The sequence below is a fragment of the Microtus ochrogaster genome, linkage group LG2 (genome assembly GCF_000317375.1).
Source record: "Microtus ochrogaster isolate Prairie Vole_2 linkage group LG2, MicOch1.0, whole genome shotgun sequence".
Taxonomy (NCBI): domain Eukaryota; kingdom Metazoa; phylum Chordata; class Mammalia; order Rodentia; family Cricetidae; genus Microtus; species Microtus ochrogaster.
In genome coordinates this window covers 27,488,239-27,503,042 of record NC_022028.1, presented here as the reverse complement: position 1 = coordinate 27,503,042, position 14,804 = coordinate 27,488,239, and the positions used below count along the sequence as shown (strand labels likewise).

General features: G+C 45.6%; 1 pseudogene; it reads right to left on the bottom strand.

Annotated features, from left to right (window-relative positions):
* Window positions 1–948: 948 nt before the first annotated feature.
* On the bottom strand, window positions 949–1,551 carry LOC101987341 (annotated as a pseudogene).
* Window positions 1,552–14,804: the final 13,253 nt, after the last annotated feature.

Below are 14,804 nucleotides of genomic sequence, written 5' to 3'. Positions count from 1 at the left end.
ATCCACGGGATATACAAGGACACCGAGGCACAGAGAGGCAAAGGGCCATGCAGATCATAGATAAATCCAAGATCGCTACTGGCACAGCGAAATGCTGACAGCTGGACAGCTGTCCATCTCCAGCAAACACTTAACATAATTCATGTGATCATACCCATATCTATAGAATTTCGGCATAATTTAATGCATATGTAGCTGTGCCTCCGTAGTTGTTATTACTTAAGCACCTGCCAGGTATAAGTCCCTTTGGCACGCACTCTGTCTTAACCCTCGCCCATTTCAGTGATATCAGTGCAATATCCGTCTTCATTGACAACCACTCAAGGTCTATGCGGATGGTTCTAATCCTACGTATTTCTTTTCCTTGAGTAGGGGACCAACCCTTGCCCTCTGCAGAGGACTCGGAGACTGCCCCTTTCTTCTGTGGGGCTGTGTCACATAAAGCAAAAGTCTATTCTCTGTGCTTCAAACTCCTAATAGGAACAGTTCCAGCCTTGATGCAGTGGGACAGAGGTTTTCAAAATAAAATCTAGCTCTAAGGTGATCAACAGAAGGTATTTACTAAGGATGGGGGCATGGCTGGGCTCTTCATAATTGTAGGGGTGCCTCCACCTCACCGTGGCCACCTGTGTTTATCTTCCTCTCTTAAACAGTATGTAAGGCCCCAAGTACCTCCAACCAATTGACTGAAGAACCTGAAACTCGAGCTTTATACTCCTTCTATTTTTATGCCATAGATAAAGATACAGATATATTCATATATGAATATATATATATATTCTAGATTCTTTATGTGGGAAGAAATGAAATATTTATAATTTTTCCAGTTCCATACATTTTTCTCCAGATAACATGATTTCGTTCTTTTTTTTTAAAATGTTGTTTATAAAGCAAGTTGATGTCTACAGAGGAGGTGTCTTATGTTTATGGCCAGTGAAGAAATAGAAACTATACCTCTAAGAACTGGGTCCCCGAGGCACCAGTATGTTGTGTTTCCCCAAAGAAGATATGGGAATGATGAAGGGTCAAACTAGTCACCAGTTGTTCAGAGTTACCCAGGCTCCAAGGTGAACATGACAGATTTTCTGGGCCAAGAGACCTGCTGTCAGAGGGGGGTTAGAGTGAAGGTGAGCAAGAGATCAGCCTGGCCCTGGCAGTCGAAGTCAGCCTGGATGTGATGCAACATCCTTTGCTACCTGCTGGTTTTCTTTAGCTACCGGCTGCTTGCCAGAAAAGAACCAGGTTTCTTGACAGCCAGCACCTCAAAGATAAGTTCTCCAAACAGAGAGGTTACATAGATATCACATGCACGGTCCTAGCCTCCTGCGCCCTGCCAACATCCTCAAAATGGTTCTGCTCAGATGCTTTGTCCCCACACATGGCCTATAGTTCCAGAACTTTCCACGATGAGACTCTGGGTCACAGCACAGCAGAAAACTTCTTGGTTATCTATCCTGTACTAGTTGGAGGTCACTGACACCAATGACCCTAGTTGGGAAGGATGACAGAGAAGGCATCTCTGGACAGTGGACAGCTTCTGGTGGGCTCCATGGATCTGGAAGCTGAGTCTGGATATAAGCAAGGTTTTAGAGAAATGTACATAGGCCTTCAAGGCACCAATTCTCCTGGGGTTCCCAGAGCAGCTGGAGCAGCCCCCATCTCACCATCTCCTCCTGGCCTACTAAGCGTTTTTTTTTAGACAGGGTTTCTCTTTAAGACCTGACTGTCCTGGAGCTCACTATGTAGACACCAGGCTGGCCTTGAACTCACAGAGATGCGCAGCCTCTGCTTCCTAAGTGCTGGAATTAAAGGCGTACCAGCATGCCTGGTCTCATTGCATTCCCTATGGCAGCACAAAACTTTCTCAAGGATGGGTTTCACACTGTCACTATTCATCCATCCATTTACGGACATCTTAGCCGATTTGATAATCTGTGCAACTTGAATTTAAGAAATAACATTGATGGTGATGACCACTATCCAGACTTCAACAGTACAGTCTTCAGGGCAAATAAACCTCTCAGAGAAAGCTGCCTTCACCAATCTCTGTCGCTTCTCTCCTCAGCGTGCTACAATTTGGATCTCAATTGTCCCCTAAAGCTTCATGGGCTAAATAAAGGCTCACTTGCCAATGTGTGGCGGTGCTGGGAGACAGTGGAACCTTTGAGGGGTAGACCCCTATGGGAGGAAAGTTCGATCATTGGGGGTGTTCTCTTAAAGGAAATATTGAAACCTGGTCTAGCTTGCTTTCTGTTGCTGTGATTAAAAAAAAAAAAAAAAAAAAACAAAACCAAAAAAAAAAAAAACAAAACCCAACCCCCCCCCCCAAAAAAAAAAACCTTGGGAGAGACCACAGAGGAATGCTGCTTACTGGCTTGCTTCCCCTGGCTTGCTCAGATACCTTTGTTATATGGTCCAGGCCCATCTGCTCAGGGATGGCACAGCTCACAATGGGATGGGTCCTCCAACATCAATTATTAATCAAGAAAAACACCCCGCAGACATGCCTACAGGCCAATCTGAGAAAGGCAATTCCCCAATTGAAATATCCTCTTCCTGGGGACACCTAGATGTGTGTCAAGTTGACAAAAACTAGCTCTCACAGGCTTTGAAACATTCTCCTTCTCTACCTCCTTCCCGCCTCCGTGGGCTTAGCTGCTTGGCTCCGCCATGCTCCCCACTAGAGTGTCCTGTCTCAGGACAGGCCCAAGGCAACCACGGACTGAACGTAAGCGGCCACGAGCTATATAAATCTCTCCTCTGTTGAGTTGCCTGTCTCAAATATTTTGTCACAGTGACAGCAAGCTGATGAACACATAACCTGAAGCATAAATCTCTGAAGTGGAAAGCTTTTTACAACGGAGATCATTAAAGAGACTTGAACGGTGCAGGAGCCAGAGTTCCTCACTAATTCCGCCGGTAAGTAAATGAGTAAGCTTGAGAAGTCACCTTGAGCCCTGACACAGCCGCATTTGCTTGTTCCGGGTTGAGGAGGCAGGTTTTCCCAAGTCCCCCCTTACCTCCAGCTGTGGACCATTTCCATTCCAGAAAACACGACAAAATGCGTCACCCCATCACATGACGAGTGAGGGGGCTATGGTCTAGAGCGCAGCGAAGCCCCCTGCACAGCGGCCCTTCCCACCAAGCTCTCTTGCTCAGATTCTGGGTCGGTCTCACAGCACCGGAGGGTCTGCTTTGAGCACAGGTGTGTCCTTGAGTGGTCTAATGGAAGAATTTTGCTGTTAATATTTTTTTTTCCTGAGTACCAAAGAAATGCTATTTTTTTTTCAGCGAGTGATGAACAAGATGTGCTTTAGGCTCTGTCTAAATGATGTATTTCTTCAACCAGAGAGTGAAAACTCAGATGGTTTGTACCATATTTTTGTATATTTAGAAACAGCTGCTTGATTGACTGGATTTTTAATTTTTCATGGGAATGTTTGATGTTAGGGAGACTGCACTGTCAGAGTCCTCTGAGGGGGAGAAAAAAAGATTTATATAAAAGTTTTTTTTCCCATAGCTATTTTATATTTCATGAAATGGCTGTGAGGAGAAACGTGGCAGCCGAAGAAAGGATTCTGATTTCCTCCACCACAGTATCCAAAGTCCTGGCCACTGTCCCCACTTGTGAACCTGCTCATCTCAGCTTTCGAGCGCAGCCTGTTGTTTTCTCTAGGCCCCTGTGTCACATATCAGAAGTGGCCTTCCGGTTTGGGACTTGTTGCTGTGTGTGTGTTGAACAAATAAGGCTAGACGTTTGGTCAACCTGTTTAAGCCTCTAGATACAAAACAAAACAAAACAAAAAAAACCAAAAACAAAACAAAAATAAAAACACAGGCCAATGACCTTCGAGTTCGGCACATAGTAGACACCTTCTAAATATTCATCAGGTAGATATTCAATCAACATTAAATAGTCATTAATGTTTAACATACTGAAATATTAACACATCATTACTGTTATGTAGTAATAAAATATTGATATAAATTAATATATTATTGCTAATATAAAGTATATTAAACTGAACTGAATGTTATCTCTCATGGTAACACATTCGGGTAAAAGAAATGGCTCAAATGCTTTATGAAGCCCTGACTGGAAAAGAGCCAATGTACATTGACTTTGTCACGGATGTGAAGACCAGGGCTAGAGACCATATACGTGATCTCACAGTTCCCACAGCTTGTAGGTGCGGACAGTTAAGGCTCTGAGAGGTGAGGAGTGCATAACCAGCAGCCAGAGAAACTGAAGGCTAACCTGGGCTAGTTTTGTTTGGAAGGCCATTGTGCTACCGATCCGCCTCCCTTGAGCTGTCTCTCTTATGAGTCTCCCCAGAGCATTTCTCTCTGCTTGGACTATGCTGCTAGACTAACATGGTTGGGGGGAAAATGTGGAATTCTATTCATGATGAAGGCATACCAGTGGGAGGCACGGGTCAGTAGATGGGTGGGTTTATCTGTGCCTCTAGATGGGGCTGTGGAGGAACTTAGGAATGGATTACCTGTCTTCTAAAAATGCAAAGCCCACACACCAGCAAGAGTTGAAACAATGAAGGAAGAATTACTTGCTGTAGACAAACAGAACGCTGGAGAGGATTCTCAAGGCACTGCCTCCCCACATGCTAAGCCGGAAGCTTTTACTTACTCGGGAAAGACTGCGCATGCTCAATTTGAGGTCATCCATCACATGGTCAGAAAACAGATGGAGCACCATTAGGTAGAGAGTTTAATATTAAAATGAGGAAAGCTTATTCCAGGTCACCCCCAAAGAGCGAGTCGGTGACTTGAACTGGATACTGGTTCCTCGTAAGTTTCGCTGGGCTGGGGAGGTGGTGGGGCTTTATTAGAAACAAGCAAGCACAAAATCAGCAAGAACAACAGAACCTTGAAGGTTCCATTAACCTTCATTTAAAGGGCAGTAGTTTTTCCCTGTGCAAGCAGCCATGGTTCCTAAAATGCCTGCTAAATAGGTAACATCCTACAGGTTTGGCAAGGCTCCAGTTTGGCGTGATGGGATCCTCATCATAACTGAAAAAGCATTGAACTGGGGCTCAGGAGACCCAGGACAACAAGAGAGAAGGAAGAGCCAGCAAGCTCGTGCTGGCACCCAACACGTGTATTCAGCAAGATCCAGAGGGCAGCAAATGTCAGGTTCATAAGAATGCTTGGGGTTGCGTTCCTCTCTCATCAGATCTGGTGTTCCTTAGGCAATGAGCTGGGTATCATCCAGTCCTGGGTATTTTATTGAGGCCATTGATGGAGAAAGAGAAGAGGGTAAATGTAACTTGAGAGAGCCCTGTAGGGTCACTCATCAGTATGATGCATTCCTAAGGAACCCTTCATCCAACAGGGCAGATATCCAAAATGGTAGAAGGAAAGACACCTAGATCAGCCGCCCTTCTCATATCTGGAAAGACCACCAAGGTCCAGTTACTTGCCCCTTGGATTCAGACAAACCAGTGGACAGAAATGAAAAACATATAAGGAAAGACTATTAATAATGAATTTGCTATATATTCAACACGTGTCAAACTTCTTCCTTCTACCCGATTCAGCAATGTCTGCAACAGGCACAAGAATTGTTCTGTGACTGGAGCTTGCCAGGAGCCTTTCCGCACAGAGCCAAGCAGCTACGCAATGCTGAAGACTGCTTACCTAATGGGCAACTGAACTACAATGGCATCCTTTCTAGTGTGGTTTCCGGGTTGAGAATTCTATGCTGTCCTAAAATCACGGCCCTTATCAAAGGGAGAAATCTACGTAAGGGAAAAGTCCTGATCTCCCGACACTGGCCCAGGGCTGTGATTTCTCCAGCCTGAAATAATCTCGTTTATAATACATCGAATATGAACTCTTTAAAGGTCCACACGTGAGGATCAAATCAGACCATGGAAATTATTCAGTAGCATAGTCTCTGCTTCCCAATGGGCACCCTTACTATTTAAATTAAAAATGTACTTATTTGTTTACACATGTTGTGTTTCTACACATGTATGTGATGTGCAATGATGATCAAACCAGGTCAAATTGCATATTTATCATTAAAATCCTCTTTACTTACTGCCATTCACAGTTGCCCTACTGAGCTATATGGACTATGAAATGTTATTCCATCCCCACCCCACCTTCTTTTATTTTAGATTGAGAGAGAAAAAGAGAGAAGCTCTCATTTCTTTTATTGAGAGTCTAATTGAGATTCTAATTGAGAGAAAGAATTTCTCTTTCTGTCTCTCTCTCTGTCTGTCTCTCTCTGTCTCTGTCTCTGTCTGTCTGTCTCTCTCTCTGTCTCTTATGGGCATGGGTGTTTTGCCTGAATGTATGTCTGTATACCACGTACCTGCCTGGTGCCCTCGGAGGCTAGAAGAAGGTGTTAGACTCCCTGGAACTGGAGTTACAGATTGTTGTGAGCCACCATGTGTGGGCTGGGAATGGAATCTCCATTGTCTGGAAGAATAGTGGTGCCCTTAGCCTCTGAGCAACCCCTGCAGTCCACAAGGTGAGAGACTGTCTTATACCATGTTCCACCCTCTTCAAATGAAGCGGGGCTGCTGCCAGTTTGTGAGAAGCCGGGTTCAACTTACTTTATGAAGTCTAATCTGACTTGATTGGAGGTGGCTGGTAAGAGAAACTGGGGGTGAAAATGTGAGGTCTCTGTGGCAGCCATAAGAGTCGCCTCTTTTCCGTGGATGGCTTAGAAGCACTGATCCAATGTGTTTAGACGGTGAGAGAGGGAGGGTGCCATGGCGGAACGGAGATCTCCTTCGCCAAGATTTGCAGGAGTTAAATATAAACCCCAAACTGGCGACTGCCTCTCCTGAGATTGGGAAGGAAATGGATGGGTGGGTGGATGGTGGGCTCGGAGCTGGTAAAATCAAGCCGGAAACCCGAGACTTCAGATGACGCATCTTAGCAGCTACTCCCTCCAAGTTCCTTCCTTCTCCTGAGGGTGGGATCCGTGTGTGTTTTCTTTAGGCCAGATATCAAAACCAAACCTGGAAAACCTTTTCATTTTTTTTCCTTCCCCATGATCCAAGTCAGTCAACCTTCCAGGATGCAGACCCTTGATCAACGGCAAGATCTTCTGGGAGAAGAAAGAGTAAGGGTACCGAGGAGGTGCCCGTCACCAGGGGAGCATCCCAGCTGCCCCAGTCAATCATGGCGGTTGCCAGTCTCACCTCACAGCCAACGTCACTGATCAAACCCGCGCTAGCACCTGAATCCCTCCCTGCCCCCGCACAGAAACCTACTGGATCTTCCTACATAATCTTAACCATTTCCAAATCAGCTCAGTCTTACAGATGAATAAAATTTTCCCTCACATTTGTGGAGCTTTGGGCTTGTCCCCTGCGACACTCATCCCGAAGTATTTATTATTTGCCTCCTAAAGAGCTGTAAGAAATATGCCCATTTCTTCAAATACCAAAGCTGCTTGCAGGAAGAGCTAGGCTTGTGCTTTATCAGGTAGTGTCTTTGTTAGGTGCAGTGTTGTTACCAGGGCAGAGTTATATCTGGAATGGGTGCACTTTCAGAAGACAAAAAACAATAGCGTTTTTGGAGATGTCCTAACCTCCTCTCCACCCTTCTGAAAGTGCCTGCTGTACTCCATTTGCGGCAAGCCTACAAAAGAAAAATTTGTCGATGTTTTTAAATACCTAGCTGCTCCTAATTGCTATTCAGAATAGAGGCTGAACTTCTTAAGTGTTCCTCGAATCCTCCTTTGAACCCTGTTTTTAGTATCTCCATTTAAAACCCGAAAATAAAACACGTTTGCATGTGAATGGCTTGCTGTAAACTTGTGGGGTGCCCCTCCCTGTGGGAGTCCCCCCCCCCCGTGCTCCACGCAGCCTGCAAGGCTGCACTCTGGGACACCCAGAGTCATGCTGTTCAACTTCTGCACACTTAGCAGGGACCCAGTATGTGCTGGCAAGCTCTGGAGCCCTGTTTGGGTTATGAACCAATGAGATTTTCTGGCCCAAACCTCAGGAAGGAAACACTAAGGACTTCCTTAAGTCAAATCCACAGCCGTGCTCACCCAGTAAAATATTTTTAAATAGCTGCTCTGTTATTTAGCTGAGGATATTTTACCATGAAGGTCATTGGACAGGCGCTTCTCAGTAGCAGAGTTTAAGTTGAGTCCCTTGTGCCTTAAGTCAGCTTTCCCTTCCCTGTTCTAATTAAAGGAAGTCTGCTTTTCCTTGCACCAGCCTGGGATGGGACTTCTATCTTTGCCAACCTTCCACCCAGTGAAACTTTGGCCCAGCAGTTCCATTTTCAATGGTTCCTACCTATCTACCTACCTTGTTCCCCACTAAACCATCCACTCTGCCTTTCTTCTTTTCTAAAATTAGAAGGCCTCCTTCATAGTAAGGAAACCAGCAGTACTTTTCCTTTGCAGTTCGTTTGACCTCCCCTGACCCAGCCAAGCTGAGTGGCCCTCATTCAGCAGTGCTGAAATGCAGATGAGTCCCCTTGCCCACCACCACCACCACCTTCTTCAAGACAGGGTCTTTCTGCATAGCGCTAGCTGTCCTGCAATTCCATTTGTAGACAAGGCTGGCCTTAGACTCGGAGAGAGCCACCTCTCCTGTGTGCTACGGTACATGTGTCTCTGTGCATGGTGAGAAAAGTCGTCTTAAGCTTATGATAGACATCATGAGTTTCTATAGGAGAATGGGTTTTGCAGAATTCAGTGAAGGGCCTGTGTGATGGATACGTGGCAACTGAGCACTGTGTGTGGCTTCCTGAGAAAACTGGCGCCCAGCACATACCTCCTGCATGGGCTGGAGGCCGAGTGGCATTTCTTGAGTTGATGGACAGTCCTTAGCTGCACCTGTGAGGAGCTGCAATTGATTCCCTGGTGTGGCATGACAGTCCTACCACCTTTGAGAACAGAACAAAAAGGGCATCCTGTTCAGGCAGGTTCACGGTTTAGAAGAAATTCTGGAAGTTTTTGTGCCCTCCTTACCAGACATCTTGAGTTGGGCCCCAGTGGGTTTCTCTCTATAATACCAGATTCTGGGCTTTGATTTTCACCCTTCTTCTATATTTCTGCCTCTGGTCTTCTATCTAGTAGACTCCGTCTCTATCCCCGCTCCATCGTCCTGCTAGATAGTCATCATCTGTTCCGTAATGAGCGTGACCTCTGCTCCAATGAATCCCTACAACTAAAAGCAGATCCTTGCCATGTGCAGCAATTTCAGGGTTACCTGGGAAGGGGGAAGGCTGCAGAGTATGCTCTTTCTCCCTCTTCCTGTTTCCGGCCCTTTCCCTGTTCTTGCTGTCAGCTGAGCCCGTCTGAGAAGGACTCTGCTTAGCACCAGGCTACCCAGTTCACTGAGGAAAGTCACCCCTAGTTATCCACAGGGAATGGCCTCCAAAGCTACTGATTCTAACATCCATGAGTGCTCAAGCCTTTTGTTTAAAATGTTTCTGAATGGAACCTGGGCACATGCACCTCCATATTTTCATATTTTCAATTTTTTTTCTAAATTACTTGTAATAGATAACAGAATGGGAATGTGTTATCAATTATTTAGGGAATTGTGACAAGAGAAAAAATTCTGTACCCCCAGTACAGGCATAGTGTTTTAAGATGTATTCAACAGTTGGTTAACTCTGCAAATGGAGGACTCTGAGCTATAGAGGGCCAACTATATATGCTGACTTCTACCAGAAGAACTTCCTGCAACCCCCCCCATCTTCTCCTGCCCCTCCTGTCCTCCTAACAGTCAGAACAACGGTGATATTCACTTCTGCCTGTTTGCAACTTGGAGATACAGCCTGCTGACTCGCTGAGAAGTTTCTGGAAACACACCATCCCCAGATGGGGAGGAGGGAATTACATTTGTTAGAGTCCCCAGATGCCAAAAGCAGAGAGATGGACTGGGGATGGTGAGCTGGACAGAGCCCAGCTCTGGTGTGTCATCCCTCCGACCCTCCTTTGCCGGAACCTCGACACGACATAGCACGTTGTACATGCAGCTCCCGTAGAGGGAGGGCCTGCCGGTTTCAGCAGGCCTAATGATAGACCAGCGTGTAATCTTGCCCAATTTGACGAAGAAGAAAAAAAAACGACCATCAGTGTGCAGCTTCTGTTACCCAAAACTAATCCAAAAATCTTAAACTGTTTCAAAAACCTCCAAGGCAGCCACAGGCCTGGGGACGGGAGCTGCCAGACTGGGGGTGGGGGTGCTCTCACGAAACTGTGTTTCTGGTGAAGCAATTCTGTTCTTCTAATGGTCCTGAGCACTGAGGACGTCTCACTGAGCACAGATCAGAAAATGCAGAGTCCTTCTCGCTAACATTTCTCCTTAATTTATTTCAGGGGTAAAGCCTGCAATTCTCCCCAGGAAAGACCTGTTTTCCCCCAAGGAAGCCAAGCTCTCAGCCTTCTTTCCTGCCAAGAGCTTGCCTTGCACCTGATGTGAGAGCCGCCTTCTCCTAGGACTTCGGTACAGAATTACTCTCAGTTGGGCTATTACCATCCGATAGCATCTGTACAACCTCCCTGTCATTTCCCCCTGCTCTTCCGGCATTTACTTTCTAGTCCTGTATAATCGGCAAAGTGTCCAGGTTATTCTGTGGCTTTTTCCCCCTTGAGAAAGTTGCACTGAGATCAAAGAAGAGGAGGAGAGCTACACAGGCATGCACACACAACTCCAGAAGCACTTGGAACGAGCGTGCTTCTGAACTGGGATTTCCAGCACTTCAATCACATGGTGTCAGAGGAAAATGGCCGAATTTGTGGTATTGCTTCAACCAGCAAGGTCTGGGGTATTAAAAGGATGAACCGTTTTTATAAACGCATTTTGTTCCAATGTGGACTTGATGGAATGACAGGGTCAGGCTGAAGGAAAGAACAAGAAAGCATACTAGAAAAAGAAAAAAAGAAGGGAAGAAGGAAGGAAGGAAGGAAGAAAGGAAGGAAGGAAAGAAAGAAAGAAAGGAAGGAAGGAAGAAAGAAAGAAAGAAAGAAAGAAAGAAAGAAAGAAAGAAAGAAAGAAAGCAAGCAAGCAAGCATACTGAGGTCTTCTAATCAGGAATGACAGTGTATGGATTGATCAAGTCAGGTCAATATTTGGAATGTTAAATCAGACTTGGAAAGCATACAGATAAACAGCCTTTCATTTGGAAACAGCAGGTTTCTTGGAAACTCATTCTTTTTCCACAGGAGACTTTATGTATTCTGATAACCCTGTAGGTCGCAATTGTCAATTAGCCCATACACAGGATCTCAGCCTGTCCACTGTCTTCCTCCTGGGTGTGGACTTTTCTTCTCCAACTTCCAAAGGAGGAAGGAAGGAAGAGCCGTAGGAGATGATGGGCTGTAGTGACACACACCCTGGGTGTGGAGTTGTCCTCCCAAGTGACATCCAGCCAAACCAAGAGTCACAGGAAAGCACAGAGATTCCTGGGAGCCACCTTTACCTGTCCCAGCAAACTACCAGGTTTAAAACATTCCAGATTATTTTGCTAAGTTCAAGGAAATCTATTGGGTTTGTTTGTCCATTTTATTTGTTTGTTCTTTTTTTTTTTAATGGACACATATAAGGTTATACCCGAAGACAGGCCCGGTAACCAGCTGAAATGCCAGCTTGAAGGGAAAGCAGTGTGTATGAATGTTATGTGTGTACATGTGTAACTATTTTACACGAGAAGATGCTGCGTGGTTAAAGGAAGGTTATGTGCGAAATAAACTAGGTTTCCCTCATTTAAACAATCTAAAATCTATGGAAATTATATTTCCACCTGATTAATGAAATCCTTGTTTTTGATACACATCTTTACCTCCTCGACTCTTTAGTGTCAAGTCTAATTCCGAGACCTCTATCTCAGGGGAAAGGGCAGCTGCGTGTGAGCTTATCTCATAGGATTTTACCCAAACCCTGCCCAGATTCGACACATCTTAACCCTAGCCGTTAACCCCAGAAGAGGTGACAGGTACTGAGAAGCATTGCTAAGAGAATGCAGCCACGACATTCACTCAGAACTAGGCCAGCACCACACCGTTTCTTTAAGGGCAGCTCAGAGAACAGAACAGAGATTCTCTCTTTTGTGCTTTGACCCTGATTTCTTGGTATGGAGAGACAAATAGATCGGAATGGTTTTGATGGCACCGCCTGAAAATAAATAAGACTATGCTCATTCCAGGGACACAGTCCCCAGCAATAAGTACAAATGTCACAACCTACCAGCCCGGTGGAAACAGGCAGGTAGAATGCTGGGTAGGAAATCTGGATGGCTGGTGCCTTGGGGACTCCCCTGAGACACTGGGTTTCCCATGGTTCCCACTCCACTCAGCCTGGCCAAGTGAGAATATCTGTACAATAGCCTTCTACCTGAGCACAGAGCCTGGACGTGAAGCCCGGGGGAGCCTTCATCTGCAACATTGGAGAGGGTGCATGATGATGGCAGGATGGAGGGGAGTCTGGCATGAGGTATCTTTTCAATTCTCCTGGCTCTGAAGAGAACAGGTGGCCCTAAATCTGTCTGTGTGGGGAGGGGATGGAGGCACGAGGGAGGATGAATCTGAAAATATAATGTCCCGAAACGTAAATCCGAACCACAGAAAGGAGGAGGCATAAACTATAAGGTAGCATTCCCAAAATTCTCCACGGAAATATCACTAATGTGCGAAGAAACCGCCTGTGCTTGGAGGAGAAGGGACAGGTATTGGCCCCGAGCCACCCTGAACAGTCACGAAGCACATCCAGAACCTGGTTTCTCTTTTTCCAATTGTATGATGATTTTGTATTCTATTGTATAATAGACCTGTAATTGTTTCCATGTAAATGCAGAGCCTGACATTCTCAACTGAGTTTCTTACCTTCCTCGCCAGGAGTGCCTGCCGGGAGTGCCGCTCTGGGAAGATGCTCTGAGTTGCCTGTGGAACAGTTTCTCCGTTCTCTTCCTGCCCGACTTCCTCCCTACCCGAACTGGACACCACCTCGCACACCTTGTCCTCTTGGCGGGGAAGGAGAATGGCAGCTGCTCTGAGCTTCTGTGCTTCAAGGGCTCACAACTCCACTTGCAGAAGACAAAGCAGCCACTCAGCCCTTTCAACATGGTGTAATCTGGCTTCTGGTGATTTCTCTTAACCTAGTTGAAACAGGTATACATAGACATATTTGGCTGGAAAAAACTATTAGAAAAGGAAAAAAAGAGCCAGACGTGGTGGGGTGGCACATGCCTTTAATCTCAGCACTTAGGATTGGAGGCAGAGGTAGGCAGATCTTTGAGTTCAAGGCCAGCCTGACCTACAAAGTGAGTTTCAACACAGCCGGGGCTACATAGAGAAACCTTATCTTGGAAAAAAAAAAGCCAAAAACCAAAACAAAATGCATACACATGAAACAACCAATCAACCAACCAAATGACAACAAAAACTAACAAGAACAAATTCTAAGTACAAGAAATATGAAAAGCAAATTTTCCGGCATCTTCCACAAGCTCTCAGCAGAGGTCACCACACTTGAACTGAAGACTGGTGATGCTTGGCAGCCATGTTGCTTATCAGCTCTGATCTCTTAGATACCTCCAGGGGAGGAAGCTCTGGTCAGAGCCCAGGATACCCAAGGCACAGGCCCTTTCCACATTTCTGTCTCTCCTCTGCATACATTTTGTGTGTGTGTGTGGGGGGTCTGTCTGTCTGTATATCTGTTTGTCTCTCTGTGTGTGAAGTGCTCTGTGTATTGTGAGCTTTGCTGAATTGATGGTGTGCTATATGTGCGCTTCATGTATTTCCTGTATGTTGGCTTTGCATCATGTGTTATATATGTTTTGTGTGTGCCTACATTGTTGGAGTGTGTTATCTATGGACTATGCATATGTTATATATTGTATGTATGCCATGTGTGTGCTATATATTTTTTAGTCTCTGTGTATTGTATGTTATGTCTGTGTTGTTTGAGTATATAGTATATGTTGTGTTCTATGCATATAGTATATGATATTCATGTGTTGTGTGCATACCGTATTATAGTGTATCATGTGTGTCATGTGGGCAGGAGGTATATTGTATCAAGTGTGCTGTGTATGGTATGTGTGATATGTGTGTGCACTCATACAAATCTCAGGATATAGTGTAGTGAATCTTGAGATGGTTCAGGAAATCTACTAGTTTATTTACCCTTTGGCACACTCATAGCTCCGATGAGCAGGGTCTTCCCAGCCCTATATTCTACCAGGGCTCAGATCATGTTAGAGTCATACAATAAACAGGATGTCTAAGTGTCTGGCAGTCACAGTGCACCCTTATCATGAAAACACAGTGCAGAGTCAGAGCACTGGGCTCCCATTGAGAATATGCGCGAGGTGGGAGTTGATTGAGTCATGTCACCCAGGCCCTGGTATATGAAGACAGGCCCTGCTATCTAGCAGTATCAGTGGCGTGCCTTAGGTGTTCCCTGGGTCACAGGAAAGAAACTGGCAGCGAGGAGGGAGAATCCACTTAGCTGGGACTAATTCATTCTCATTTCCAGACCAAGCCCGACAATTGAATTCATCCTCTGAAATTTGGGTAAATGGCATGGTTTTGTTTTCACTGTGGCCTTTGAGCCTGGCTGGTGGAGGCTGGGGCTGTTAATTCAGCTGGCTGTCTTTATACCAGCCAGCCCGGCCAGGTGACCAATGACTAACTAGCTGGTACCCGGTGAATCTTCCCTGTTCCTAGATGGTTTTCGCTGCCTGCCAGGTGGGGACACAGAGAACTGCCAGTTTCTGCCTCTGTTCTGTCTCACCAGGACAGAGAGGTCACTCTTCTGTGGGCAGGGCAACGGTACAACTTAGAAAAGGTTCAGTGACAG